This window comes from Osmia bicornis, chromosome 4, assembly GCF_907164935.1.
Source record: "Osmia bicornis bicornis chromosome 4, iOsmBic2.1, whole genome shotgun sequence".
NCBI lineage: Eukaryota > Metazoa > Arthropoda > Insecta > Hymenoptera > Megachilidae > Osmia > Osmia bicornis.
Window position 1 is genome coordinate 4,923,575 of NC_060219.1, and position 14,632 is coordinate 4,938,206.

A 14,632-nucleotide genomic window follows, 5' to 3' on the forward strand; every position below is an offset into this window, starting at 1 on the left:
TATCATTTTGAAGGGCTAAAAATGTCAACTTCAAAACGTTCGTCGCATCTTCGAATACCTAATTCTGTCACTTGTTGTCTGATTTACATTTCAAATCAAGTATGAAGGTTAAAAAAAAATTCCAGGGAGCAGCGCAGCTGTCTCCCAGTCACTGGAAAAGTTTGAGAAAGTCGACGAACAGAATTTTTACAAGCGCGTTACCGTCTAGGTGAATATCCGAAATTCAGCGACGATTATAAATTGGCAAGCGAAGTGACGTGGCCAGGTTGACACGGGAACCATTACATACGGCTTCCCTTCTCGTTGTTAGGCCAGTTTTACCTTCGGCAGAAGAAAAAAGTGAAAGGCTCGTTAATCGAATCTGGTCCGGATTCGTATCGTAAGCATGGAGCCGTTTGACGTACTCACTGTCTTCTGAATGTGGATCCAAGGTGAACGGAGGACTTTCGATTCGCATAATCAGAGTTTTCATTCTGTCTATGGTTACGTTAATTGACAGAGTTGTTATAAACGAATTAACACTGACGACCTCTGACAAGCATTCGTGACTTCAGAACATGGATGTTTATATTATTATTCTTTAGTAGGTACATATAATATACCAATTATATTTTAAGGAATGGTAATTTCACAGAGTACAGAATTAAAAGCTATGGAATATAGATTATGTATCACGATTACGTAAAATTATGTATCATAGATCTTATGAAATTTCAGGCTACAAAGTGTTAATTTTCATATGTTGGAAAAGTAATATCTAAAAAAGAAGATTTAGTTTAGAATTAATTTTATAAATTATAGTTGATCTGTTCCCTTTCTACATACAAAAGTTTCGAATATAGCAATGCATGCAATAAGGCGTCACTTCGATAGGAAAACAATAAGGCTTTGATTTATCACAGCAGGGATTAGGTTTCAGTAAATAAAACGATAAAAGATTGTGCTCTTATTTTGAAACTAAAGCAGAGTCATTGGTAGCATGACACAAACTTAATGAATTCGATAAGTTATCGAACTCTGATAAGTTTACTATTTCTTCCGGTATTGCGAACTTTATTGCTGCGTAAATGCAACTATCACTTTGATTTTCCCTGAAGAAATTATGGTGCAGCAAGATATACAGGTATCGAGCAACTATTGATCGAAAGACAATTGACTTATAAAACTGACGAAACGAAAAATTCCTGGTAAATATAGAACCACAAACTAATCATTTATAAAATACTTAAATTTTTTTAAAAAACTTTTCGGGATTAGACCTCCATTAGGCTAATAGTCTCAACTTATTTTATGTCTAGATTTAAATATTAGTTCAAAGTATTTCAGAATTGGTATATCGCGTGGTAGGAAATGAAACATGAGTTCTTGTCTTCCTCTAAAGTCTGCAGCATTCAGTTTCATAACTTTGATTAATCAAACGACAAGTTTTCAAAGTGCTGGAATTGCAAAATTTTTATATAATATTTATCTAGCATATTATCAGTAGCATATCGGAAATAGTTTGAATGAATACTTTCAATAAGAGAATGCTGTACCGAGGTATTGCAGATATGTGATATCGGAGGACGCTCTCGATAAGATTTTGCTATCGTATCGAGATAATGTTAAATTATAGTAAAAAATCTGATAAGAACAGAAATATGGTTTTTTTCACATATTTGTTACTCCTATTGTAAAAAAAATTGTTATTGATTCAACGAATTTACAGTAAACTGGTAAATTAGTTGCCATATATTAAATAATTATTCTTTCAATAATTAATTGTGTATTACTATTTAAAACTTAAAAATTTAAGATAAGTCTGAAAAATCATACCCCGAACGCAGTGTCGGCTTCTGAATTGAGTTTTGTCCCAAATTGATATTCGGGTCTCGAAATTATAGACGAGCTGTTTTGGATAAACTTTCGAGATCCCGTTCCACCTAACTCGATCCTTACCCCACCTGACCTGAGGCTCGGGTGCTCGAATTTTCGGGTACGCCCCGCGTAAACGAGAGTACACGTATTCACCTTTACAAGCGAATCGTTTTACCTCCCATATGTACATTACCCAAAAGCCTTTTTTCAAATACAACGTTTGCACATCGACGCGAATTTCTCTGGAGTCCACAAAGGGACTGTATAGATTGCTTCGAAAACCGACGACTGCTGACAGTTATGGAAGCGTTCCATTGGGAGAGCAGGAGCCTTCGAGCATGTTTTCACCAACGCTGCAAGCCTGAGGGTTCTTCGTCTTCTCCCAAAAGATTAACTGTCCTTTATGTCGATTTCTTCGGCACTGTAAGCAACACTGACAATCGTCAGTGGAGTTTGAATGCTTTTTTTGAATTATTCTTGAGATGCACAAACTTGATAGGAATTTTATTGATGAATAGTTTTAATTGAACAACATCTAAGCATTGGTGTAACTACATTTTGGGAGGGGTGGATTCTTTAGAAATGTAGAAATTTTCAAATTTCCAAATTTGGATGTTTTGAAATTTCAAAAATCTGAAAGTTTTGGAATTTAGAAATTCTAGGAATCTGAAATTTTAATGTTTTGGAATTTTGGAAGTTTGTAATTTTGAGAATTTATAGTATGATGAGGAGGTTACTTCACATTTTCGAGGAGTTTAGGTCTACTCTGGCCCTTACCTAGACCCGTCTTTGATCCAACGTTATGTTCAGCACATTTTATTTGTATTTTTAATTCGTACGAAGCTAATGTCGAAGAGGGGAAAATTACTTTGATGGTACATTCGGTAACAATATAAGCATGTAAAAATGGACCTTTCTAAGGGCGAAGGTACGAGCTCGTTCAACACCGAATCGCGTCATCACCTTCGGTTTGTCACGCTTACGAGTCTGTGCACTGAATTTTTACAACTGCACATCGAAACGCGACAATTGAATCGGGAATTTCACGTTTTCCCCTCAGTTCTCTCTTTTTCGCCGAATTCGCACTTTTATTCGTCGTTTTTACCCGTTCGAAAACGTCGAATTTCTAGCTGGAAATTTTACGATCAAACGAGCCTCGGGGATGATGCACACGGGGATTCGACGAACCTTGCCGCTTTCCAGGAATTTCAAGAATACGAACGGCGAATGCTTCGCTATTGTTACGAGCTCTCTTTAACTCTATCCGCTACCGATGCAAGAAAATAATTAAATCAGATATTTTTTAAGCCTTGCATTGCGTGACAATTGCATTGTATCGTGTTAACAAGTAAAAAGCGTTGCTAACACTCATTTTCTAATACTGTTTTTGTGGAAATGTTTGGTGAAGCTTTCGAGAAAATCACTAGTTGATACTTGTGCAATCGAACGGTGAGGAAGTTGGAAGAACTTGAACGACTTGCAGGAACTGTAATTGCGTTCGAATCGCTTTGAAAGAAACTTTGAGGTGCTCGAAGAATTTGTACGACGCGACGTTCGCAGGAACTATACGCGTAAAGAAAATGAGAACGCGTTAAATTCAACGTGAATCCAATTTAAATCTTACATTTTTGTACCTTAAACGACGAGATATGAGATAGACCAATCACGTCACGAAAAAACAATTAGGAAAATTTGTCATTTTAATATAATTTATTTCAATTTATTATAACAGCAAGTACGCTTACTCTGCTTTATACTCGTCACCGTTTAAAAATAATTAAGCACACAAGTGCACACTTTTTCAATTAAATTAAACATTTAAAGGGTTAAAACTTTGGTTTCTCTCAGACTCCCCCTCTTTCAGTATTCAGAATATCAAACAATTTCCGCACAACACCAACAATTTATGTACAATTTCGCAAAGATAGAATTTTTTGTACTCAGATAAACAGTCAGCCTTCGACTGATCATTAAATACACTTTCGAGAATTGTATAATTCGTCGAAATGTTCTGATGAAACAATTTCGTTTAGTGGAAATGGACATTAAATGAGTTGAAGCAAAAAATTCACGAACCAGAAGTATTCTCGATGTAACAAAATGACGATTATTTCGTGTTTCGATTGCAACATGTCCAGTTCAGAGAAATCAACTATCTTTTCATCTCGGCCGGTGAACAATGGAGAGAACCACTATTTTTATTTATTTTTATTCCATGTTATTTTCGTTTCTTAAATTTTACACTGTTTCTTTAAAAAATTATTCTACCAGTATATGAACCCCCTTCATTTAAAAATTATACAATTAACTTTAGGTTAATACCATTGTATATATTGTGAAAGTTTGAGTTACGATTGCCTCGAAGGGTTAATAGTGTGAAGAAATTTCTGTTTTTCTTTGTTTTACCAAAATTATCCATTTTCTATTATCTTCTATCGACCATTGTTTTTTTCTAATGTTTCCATTATCTCAATGATAGTGTTCTTTGATTTATTATTATGTAAATTCTGTATAGCTACATAATATTGTTACTGTTTTCGTATCTCCTAAATACACAGAACACACCGTAGAATATGAAATTAGTCGCTTAATTAATCGCGTCACTTCGGCCTTAGGTCAGCTGATGTACAAAGCCGTGGCTAGGTACGTAATTAGATACTCGGTTATCTTGGTTGCGTGATCAACTTGAAAACTTTCGGCTTTCAACTAGCAACTGTGAAGTTTTAGTTTTTTTTTATTTTACACTGTGTATGTATTGTGTCGAAGCATCAACAAAATCGTGGCCTATCTGTTGGATAAAACCAATTTTTGGGTAAAGGACAACATTTATTTACAATTTGAAGTTATACGTCACGATCGTTGCTATAGCTCGGCTATTTTTAACAGGCTCATCGATGCGAAAGGGTTCTGCGCGAACTTATTGAATAGATGTTGAATAGTTTCAGGCTCAGAAGCTTGCGGATAAATTTAGACGAAACCTAAGGCCTTACTAGGTCCTATAAAAGTCAACTTTACAAGTGATCGATAATTTCCAGTGGATGAATTAATACATATCGATGGCAACTACAAAGTTTGAATTCTAAGTTTAATAAATAGGTATATAAATCGAATTTGAATGAAGATTTGAAGTTAAAATTTTCTGTCTTACTCCAAAATATAACAAATAAAAATATTATTACTTTATTTATAGAATAAAAATTAAAGGACAAAGAAACAGATTGTAAATAATCGAAGGTAGAATTATACAACATAGAAATGGAATATGAATTTTCAATTGTATGGATTGTATTTTTAATTTACAAAGAGCATCGATTTGCGCGTTATCAAAGAGAAAATTTCTGTTTAAAAGAGGAAAAAGGGGTATATCATGCAACAAACGAACAAACTCGTTATTTCATTTGATTATTTGCTTTCATGAAAATATTACGCTCAATTTTTAATAAACGAAACAATAGTTCATATTTTCACGATTGGAGAATCAATTTACATTTGCACCGGAGAGATCGAACGAGTTCGAACTTTTAAATCCAGATTAAAGTCCGTAGCTTATCTAATCGGTTTAAAGTTGTACAGGATTAGTCAGAAGCTTAATGTAACACCCTTCTAGATATAAATCCTTATATGTATACAGATTATGGCAGAAAAATAAGTAATAAGAAAGGTAGTAATAGAAATTACATAATTAATTAACAAAAAAAATGTATCCACTGATAAGAAAGCTAAAAATGTGTATAACATACAAATGTTGTGAAATATAAAAAGAATGATAAGATCCATATAATTTGTGATAATCCAAGCTTAGATATCTATAAAGAGGGCAGATTTTTTTTTTAATAAAGCACTAAACAAAATACAGAAATATTGCAATGCCATCCGTTGAATTCGAGGAACATTCTAGTGATGTATCAACGCAAATACCAAGGGAACGTATTCAATCTTGAATGCCGCTCTCTAAGATTCCGAGTTTATACCCGCTGATACGATCTTCATGGACAGATTTATAGTGATGCTCCGTTCCGGAAGATAGCTAGTAGCTGGAACGGATACGGGAAGGGAATTTGAGAGGGTGGATTACAAGTAGCTATCATAAGCGTGGCACGCCTAATCTTTCTGGTCGGGAGGAATTTTGCACGAATTCCTTGAAGCCTTGCGATCTCTGTTATTCGAACTCAATCAAGTGAATCACGAGAATAATTAGAATTCTCGATATCAGCTTATGAATATGTCTTCATAGAAACGGATTCCGTGTACATACACGTGAATCTTCAATACATATTCAAAATTGTCGATTCAGTATATTCTCATTACAGATGTTAATATCTTTTCTACGAAAGTAATAAAACTACTGGTAAATTACTCAAATATTTTGCTTTTATTCGTCGACGAATCTACCAGATACTAAAACTGGATTAGGTTAGATTATATTGTTAAGAAATATATTATTTTATGCGTAATAAATAATACCGATAATAATATCGAAAGTAATCTAATCTACTACCATATCTTCAATGAATTTTTAGATTAATCCAATGATTAACACTTTCGATACTAAGCTGAATGGAAATAATTTTACTTTGCATTGAAATTTTACTCTATTTTGAATATTTTTTCTTATAATTCTGTAATTTTAATTTCAATTTTTAATAAAATTACATCGTACTTTCAAAAAAATGGTATTTCGACAATTTTTATTTTTGAGTATTGTATAATTTTTGTTTAATACTTTTCTGTCTAAATATTCGAAGTATACGATGAATGCTCTTTAAACCCTGTATAGTTGATGATAATGACGGTACAATGATGATGTGAAACTTAACATATCCTAATTAACGGACTGTCAGAAACATTATCCTATATCATTCTGCAAAGTGATTGCTATTCAGCTTTAGAGTATGGCACATTGTGATTACGATTATTATTGCAGAAGATTAGGTGTAATCCTAGCAATGAAGCTTTCATAGTTGCACAATTCTATGCACACATAGCGCAAGAAAGCGGATCAACTATGGAAACAACGTTACATTGATTAATAATCAAATTTGCATCTCGATCGGAAATTTTACACGTTCATCCCTCGGAAGTGGATTACTCTGTAAATTAAATGCTGAATAAGCAATTGGGTTTCCCGTAAAACAAGCGAATTCTACACGAAGGCTACCATTTATTTATAAACAGTTCTCTTCAGAATTGTTGGAAAAATGAAATCGAATATTAAACAAGTTAATCCACTAGAATTTTTAAATATAAACATTTTTAATTAAAATATCGTATCGTTTTGTGATTCATTTAACAGTTTCTTTTGTTCAAATTTATTGTACATAATTTTGAAATCAATCACTGTTGTTCAATTTCATTTCGAGATTGAAATATTGTTAAAAATATCCGAAAATTATAATAGAAATGCCATTAGCTGTGTCTACACGAAATATAATACTTGATTTATGACTGACTATGGTCGTTAGACAATAAAACCCAGCGCATCATAAATTACCTTTAACTGCGTTCGTATGGCCAAGTTGAAGTACGCTTTTACCATGTTATTTAAACGATATGTATGATTATAATACTGCTACCATTTATCTAACAATTTGCAGTCATTATTCACTCGTTGTCAACTTTAATTGCTTCCACTCGTGTTTCCAGTAACAGTAAATCGATGAAAAGCCAATCGTCTTGACGATATTCCGACACCCGTTTGAATTTATTCCGATCGTGTACCGTATTGGAAACGATTGCTAATATTTGATATTTGCGATTGAACGTTCCCTTCGAGGGTAAGAATGGCCCCACGGGGAAAATTGTTGCATTAAGTGTGCTATAGTTACGCTGTTTTCTCGTTTACTTAGAATTCCGTAACGTTCTCAGGCCATTCGATCCACTTGATTGAATATTTTTTTATTATCTCCGTTTCTGTTGCCCAGAAAATTGATTCGAAGAATATACAGCCACGTTCTGCGTTTTTCGAACGCGTGACATGAAAATGTATTAACTTTTCTTGAAAACAAAAAACATGTTTACTGTTTACTATTGCTTCATATCAGAAAATCTGCAGATACTACTATATAATTTAATACAATTTCCCATATGGGAGCATAAATTTTATTTTACGTGCTTTAAAATGGATGAAAATCAAACACTGTTAGGTAATGTAAAAAATAGTAAAATATAAAATCGAGGTGAATATACGATTGAATTTCAAGGTACCCTTGATTGATAAATTTCATTAAAAAATTTGAAATTAAATGTTAATAACAAACGTTTTACACTTTAAATAAACGTTGCTAGTATAATTAATACACTTACACAGAGAACATTTATACAACTTTAATGTACTTTATAGTTGTCTCTCGTTCGAATAAAATTGCCAGTAGCATTGTAAATAAGCTTGTAAATTACATCAATGGTATACGTTTTAGTTGACCAAAACGAACGAAACAATTTTAACCTGTTTGTAATCGAGTAATTCTCAAAGCGACTGTACGTTATCTCGCTACCGTGTTTTTAATTAATTTCAGTCTAGCTGTACGTGCAACTTTCAGTAAACGAAAACGTTTAAACTGTGCATGAAAACAAGATAAAACGTTCGGAAAACGCAGAACGTTACAACTTTCTGCCGTAGTGGTCTCAAGAGACTTCTTAACCGTTCACTGCGGGCTCATATATTTCCACCCACGCAACATTGTTGGCATGCGTAGTTATGTGAAAAAGAAATAAAATGTAATTGAAAGCTCTTGGATATTTTAATTCATTAAACATATTTTTATAACCATATATAGACCTACGGTGTATGGTCTTATAAGGGTTGAAAATTACACTACCACGATTATCGTTTAAAACATATTCAATGTAACTTATTCTATGCAATAGATATTAAAAAAAGAATTGAAGGCTTCTGAAAATTATTTCTAAGGTTCTGAAATTCTAAAGTTCTCAAATTCTAAGATTCTCAAGTTCTAATGTTCTGAAATTTTCAAATTTTCAAATTCTCAAATTCCAAGGGTTTAATACTCAGAGATTTTTTTATACTAAAATTTTCTTGTAAAATACTCGACACTGTTAGCAATGCTAAAGGACCTGACTCACCCCATCCAAATTCCTGGTTGCATCAATGGTGACTAGAAAGTAATTTTTCACGTTTCAACTTTGTCTTTTGCCGCTTACTAAGTTTCTCATTAGAATTTTTATTAGCTGATTTCCTGAGTTGATCCGCAAAGGGAGATCCGGAGGATCGAACCGTTCGCTGAAATAGCACCAGCAAGGTCGCGATCAATGTTCTGACCATTGTCGACTGCTTGGCATTCATGGGTCGCGTTTAGCTGTGAATGATATACGATACCGTTGTTTGATCATGAAAATCGTAAACTGGATTATAATTGCACGCTCGAAATCGAATACCTAGCTTCTGCTCGTATTGACAATAAATATGTAAAGCGGATACGGTCCCAGCAACTGTCTAGATTTATCGGACGATAAAAGCTTCGTTAATGACTGACTGTTCCATTAAACTGAGATTCAACGTGATTTGACCAGTTTTTCATTTAATACCGATCTCTCCGTTGATCAGCTTTCACCTGTACCCTTCATTACGAAATATTTCATCAAGAACACGTCGTTTCAAACTTTCCATACTTGCTCAAGACTTTTTTCTTCGTCACTTTTGATGAATTAAATGATTTAAGACCTGCTTTTAGTTCTCTCCCCTTTAAGCTATAAGAAACATACATAAATGGTACTTTCATTTTTCTTCCAACTTTGTGAATTTCGGCCTTCCTATTAATCACTTTCTCTAATTTTGAAATCTGTTATAATTTTATGATTGAAATTAATTACTCGTTACTGTATTATAGTTTAATTTTTAAAATAATCACATCCTTCAGATGTGCCTTTAAAAATGGGTGTAGCATGACGGTGAAAAATATTAATTGAAAAAATTTCTTCAGAAAATGGCACACTGTTGATATCGAATTTTATAATGATCCTAGTGATTAATTTTCAGTCAGTTTGCTTCGATGCTAATAAAAATGTTTAATACGGTTTCGAAAATTTCTAGTGCTCCGCGTGAATTCTTTACGTAGCAAACGGTAAAAGTAAAGATGCAATATGTCGAGGGTGAGAGTAGGTGAGTGTTAAAAATTTCACTGCCTCAAAGAACGTAAATCCAGTTAATGGTGAACCATTAAACCACAGACGAAGAGATGACAGTATAAGTTTGCACGTTCTCCCTTTTAAGCTCGTCTGTGACGTTCGATTAAAATTGTATTTCGCGCGACACGTCGTGCCAAACCACTTTCTTTCACAGGATGCTCGCTAAACGAATAATAGATAACGTTTATTGATCGAACCGGCGAGCAAATTCACAAATATCCGATGGATGTTTATTAAACTCTATAAAAAAGGAAGAAAAGCACGATTGGCACAACATGTTGAATTTAATTCCTATTTATATCCTTTATACGTATAAAAATGTAAATATAAATCATTTTTTCTTTTATTTTAAAACATCAAAAATATGTGGAAAAATGAAAATTTTCAAAAGAAAATTCCTAGGTAACACGATCACTATTTTAAAAGCCTTTATAATTTCATCCAAAGTTAATTAACCGTATAATAATGAAACGTGGAGATATTTCAGTACTCAGCGGAAATTTTCAACATTCACCCTTTAAATAATATTCTATTGCCATTACATCGTTGGTTATAAGACCTCATTTTCATTTAGATTGTTCGCCAGAGTAATAATACGAATGCAATCAGCGTTGTACGTTGAAAATGATTTCGCATGTTATTACGCGTATCGCCTTCGGCAGAATATTTCCAATATTCTTCTACGCGATCAGTCGATATTTGAGAGTTGAATGCGATTTACCGCGGATCATGTCACTTTTAAATCGCAGTTTTTAACGAGATTTCTCGCAGTCCACATCTTTGGGAACTCAATTTTTCCGGCTGCGAAGAAATTTAATAATGAATGCATTTTCATATAACGTTCGTCTATCCATGTTCTGCAAAGGCATGTCTTTCACAGCGTTCTTTACCATCGGCACTGACATTCACCAACGCGTGACAGCTGTTTAATGAGAACACCCTGCAACAGCTTTGAAGTTACACAAACATATTTAGAAAGAAAAATTTTGCTATAATTCGAGGACAATGTATTTATAGAAAGGTCGACTCAAAAGATATTTTCTATTCACTGATTGTTATAATTGATAAACATTATTGTTGTTATTTACATCAATATCAAGATTCTTTAAATTTTTCAATTAATTTAGAATTTAGAAATTATTTGATTATATGTTTGCTAAAATTGATATAATTCAAGTACTTATTTTGTAGAGGATAGTCAGGTTTTCTGTTTAAATCTCGTAAAAATTAAGATTTAAAAAATTCCTGCTTTTCCTGTAACGTCATTTTCCTTAGGGAAGCCTACTTTCCTCGATACTGTACATTCTTATAAATTAAGAAAATATTTTTTTAAACTGTAATAACAAACATCTGTTGCTATTTGTGATATGAATAATGAACAATTTAGAAAAAATTGTTTAATATAGTAGCAGTCTAAGATTAGCAATGAAACATTAATTTAAATTATTGATTAACTGTATTAACATGAGCGATGAATTAAAAATATAATTTTCTATTCAGTAGATAGGCTGTTGCTAGTAGTAAAAGATGATTATATCCCCGCCGCGCCGTGTGGCTAGTGTTCCAAGTAGAATAGACAGCGGATCGTGACAAATCAGACAAAAAGAGCTGCCTGCTGGAAGAACGTGGTGTGCATGTCTGATTCTATAATAGAGTCTACTCTACTTGCGGTCTATTCTACTTACTCCAAGTTGCAATCAAATTGGAGGAGATACCACGTATTACGTCAGGTGCTCTTAAAGGCATTAATTTACTACTAACACATCGAATGCTTTAGGGGTCATTGATGACCGGCATTATAAATGAAGTGCATATAATCCAACAATTAGAAAATTAGTCGAAATAATAGGAAAGTATTTATTTCGCATAGTTCTATTATTAGTAGCGTTACTACATATTATTTAAAAATAAAAATAAAAAGCTTAAAATTGAAAATTAAGTATTCATATTTTTAATAATTAAAATTTCAATATGTTTTAAGAATACAAATAATTAACACTCAAATTTAAGTTTTCAAATCGCTACTCTACATAAATGACAGAGCAGTAATACTATTTATCCTCTTTTACCTGTAATTAATTAATTAGTTAATTACACAAGTAACCATCATGGCAGTTGATTCTCTTTCTCTATAAGTCGAACGGTGTATTAGCGTGTATTATACTATACAATAATCGATAAGACGATTCTCTAACAATCAGTCAATTTGAATTAAAAACGGATAGACTGACCTGATTGTTCGCTTCAGCATAAATGCTTGACCACGGCGGATAATTGCAGTGCATCGAAATTGAAGACGCGCATCGATTCGATTAACAGTTGCATAATCAGTAACTCTGCGTAATTGTATTTTCATTACAAACGCTGCATAGGGTGGAAATTTGCTGGGGATTCGTTGATGCGACTTAATTGAACCATTTCGTATTTCCATTCATAACCACGGACCACGTAATTTGAATATACGTTACGAGCATAATTTTGTTGTTTTCTAGCTAATGAGATTCATTAAATATCTATGAGGTTAAGAATTGATTACATTTATGTATAGTGTTTATTAACTATACTTAAGATCCCAATTAAAAAGCAAAAAATTGACAAAATAAATCATGTTTTTGTAATTTATAAGAAGTTTTATTGAAAACAATGAAATTACGTGAAAATTTATTTTTAAAAATGTACTCTAAAAAAATCACTATTACACACATCGATTTTTCTATACTATGATTTGTAAAACGTAATATTACGTGCTTGGACACTAAATGATTAAAAGAAATTTTGCGATTGGAGTTTCGGTAATTTGAAATCTTGGAATTCTGAAATTTTTTAATTTTGGAAAGCTTAAATTTTGAAATGGAGCCAGTTCACATTAATGGGAACAGGGGGTCAGGTCCACCCTGGCCTTATCTAATTATGTCAATATAAATAACAATATTCAAAGTGAACATTGGAGAATCTGAATGAACTTCGTTTGAGAAAATTCAAGGATCGTTTCTTTCCTTTAAATGAATTTTTCTTGCTCCTTATAGGGCAGTGGGTCCTTTTGGTGAACATCGATTTCCATTTAATCACAATTTAGTTACATTTTTACATCCGGCCTTGTTTAAGAAAAATGCTTCCCTACTCCATTCGAATGCAAATTTATTTTTAACGATCTTATAGAAACGCACGCGATTTCCGTTGTTCGAGATCCTTTTGGCATTACAGAGACATCGTAGAATGCATAAAATGCGAACTTTCTTAACAATTACTTTTCGTGAAACTCAAATTCAACTGTACTTGTCTCAGTTGATTAAAGATACAGATTCGAGGAGACTCTTTTAATGAATAAGTAAGGTTTCAAAAGACATCAATCCGGGGCTGGTAAAGTATGCATAAAAATATACTCCTGTATTCCCATTGGGAAATGTTTCGATTCATGTCGATTTATAGACTTCCATGAAATGCAAATTGGAATGGGCGTGCCGTATTCAGTTCACTACGTAAAAATTAAATCGATGACGATCGTTTTAAACGTCGTTGTTTATGTAGCTGCTGAACCAACAGCTGTTCTAAATTAAGCGTACCGATTATACTGCTTTTTCGCATTAAAACGATCAACATGGTAGTTTTAGCAATTCTTTAAACCTAAACGAATTAAAGGTTTTAAAAAATTATTGCAGAATATATCATTTATTATTTTTTAAGCAAAACCCCTTTCAATGTAAACTTTCAATATTATTTTTGAATTATTTTGTATTTTTCATTTATTTATTTTTCCTTTAGAAATCATTTCTAAAACATCAAGTACTACGTAATAAATTAATTTCAATTGAAATGAATTTTAAAAGATAATTTTCGATAATTTTATACGAAGTGGAAGCACTTAAAATAATTAGAATTATTTGCTCCAAAATAGTAATACTTAGACTGATTGCGTATTTAACGCTGTAAATGTGACCACATAAAGAAGCGAAAGAATGTCTAATTCACCACAAGTTGACTATAAAGGGCCCTAGGGACTCATTTCTTTGATGGTGTAAAGTAGCAAATTACAGCGTAAAATGAACACCACTGTGTGATACTAATTTTTGAACATTTAAAGAATTTCACTTTACGTTGTTATTGATAAGTTATTTTCAATTGAAACACATCATTGTTAATTAAAAGTGCTCATTTAATTTCTAATTATTATGTCATAAAACGATCGAAGATTGTGTATATTCCAAAGATAACGTCTTTTTCTTCCATTTATCATCGGTGAAAAATTTGTCTGTCAGCTAGTGACATTAATTCAATATGATAGCTCTGTAATCCGAGCACAATTGATTGGATTGCGGGCCTAATTTGTAATCCGCAGACATATGGCATGAATCGATAGCTCTTCCGCCATCCTTCCACCACACCGACCTGTTGTTTTCGCGTCTGTCGTTTGATCAATCAATTAGAGTTATTATCATGACGCGTTGCCCCTCGGAATTATGCTTACTCGTAATTAGTCATCATTCATTTGCCTTGAAAATATTCTCATCAATTCTCAAAATAATCCTAACTATTCTGAAAGAACTTTTCTTATCACTACATTATTAGTTAGACTTTTGGTTATTTATTTATTGTATTTATTATTACAGTCATTGTGTTTATTGCTATCATC

At 32.8% G+C, this 14,632-nt stretch overlaps 1 protein-coding gene across 11 annotated transcripts in view; it reads left to right on the top strand.

Annotated features, from left to right (window-relative positions):
* Positions 1-14,632, top strand: part of LOC114879736 (calcium/calmodulin-dependent 3',5'-cyclic nucleotide phosphodiesterase 1-like) — a 152,133-nt gene that overhangs the window by 118,066 nt on the left and 19,435 nt on the right. The window lies entirely within an intron of this gene.